Genomic DNA, 1,182 nt, shown 5'->3' on the forward strand with positions numbered 1-1,182 from the left:
AATTCCAATTTACATGGAAGAAGCATCTCCATTCCTGCCATTGGAGCAAACAACTTTGAGCTGAAACCTCAATTAGTTTCTCTGATGCAGCAGAACTGCAAGTTTCATGGACTTCCATCTGAAGATCCTTTTCAGTTCTTAACTGAATTCTTGCAGATATGTGATACTGTTAAGACTAATGGAGTAGATCCTGAAGTCTACAGGCTCATGCTTTTCCCTTTTGCTGTAAGAGACAGAGCTAGATTATGGTTGGATTCTCAACCCAAAGACAGCCTGAACTCTTGGGATAAGCTGGTCACGGCTTTCTTAGCCAAGTACTTTCCTCCTCAAAAGCTGAGCAAGCTTAGAGCTGATGTTCAAACCTTCAGGCAGAAAGAAGGTGAATCCCTCTATGAAGCTTGGGAAAGATACAAACAGTTGACCAAAAAGTGTCCTTCTGACATGCTTTCAGAATGGACCATCCTGGATATATTCTATGATGGTTTATCTGAGCTATCAAAGATGTCACTGAACACTTCTGCAGGTGGATCCATTCACCTAAAGAAAACGCCTGCAGAAGCTCAAGAACTCATTGACATGGTTGCTAATAACCAGTTCATGTACACTTCTGAAAGGAATCCTGTGAGTAATGGGACGCCTATGAAGAAGGGAGTTCTTGAGATTGATACTCTGAATGCCATATTGGCTCAGAACAAAATATTGACTTAGCAAGTCAATATGATTTCTCAGAGTCTGAATGGAATGCAAGCTGCATCCAACAGTACTCAAGAGGCTCCTTCTGAAGAAGAAGCTTATGATCCTGAGAACCCTGCAATGGCAGAGGTGAATTACTTAGGTGAACCTTATGGAAACACCTATAACTCATCATGGAGAAATCATCCAAATTTCTCATGGAAGGATCAAAAGTCTCAACAAGGCTTTAATAATGGTGGAAGAAACAGGTTTAACAATAATAAACCTTTTCCATCATCCACTCAGCAACAGACAGAGAACTCTGAACAAAATGCTTCTAATTTAACAAACATAGTCTCTGATCTATCTAAGGCCACTGTAAGTTTCATGAATGAAACAAGATCTTCCATTAGAAATCTGGAAGCACAAGTGGGCCAGCTGAGTAAAAGGATCACTGAAATCCCTCCTAGTACTCTCCCAAGCAATACAGAAGAGAATCCAAAAGGAGAA

At 40.5% G+C, this 1,182-nt stretch overlaps 1 non-coding gene across 1 annotated transcript; it reads right to left on the reverse strand.

The window, feature by feature from the left end:
• Positions 1-339: 339 nt before the first annotated feature.
• On the reverse strand, positions 340-447 carry LOC148567906 (small nucleolar RNA R71). The gene has a single exon (XR_015882308.1). It is a non-coding gene; the product is annotated as a small nucleolar RNA R71 (small nucleolar RNA).
• Between the last annotated feature and the right edge of the window lie 735 nt (positions 448-1,182).

The sequence above is a fragment of the Arachis ipaensis genome, chromosome B4, assembly GCF_059453495.1.
Source record: "Arachis ipaensis isolate K30076 ecotype BB chromosome B4, ASM5945349v1, whole genome shotgun sequence".
NCBI lineage: Eukaryota > Viridiplantae > Streptophyta > Magnoliopsida > Fabales > Fabaceae > Arachis > Arachis ipaensis.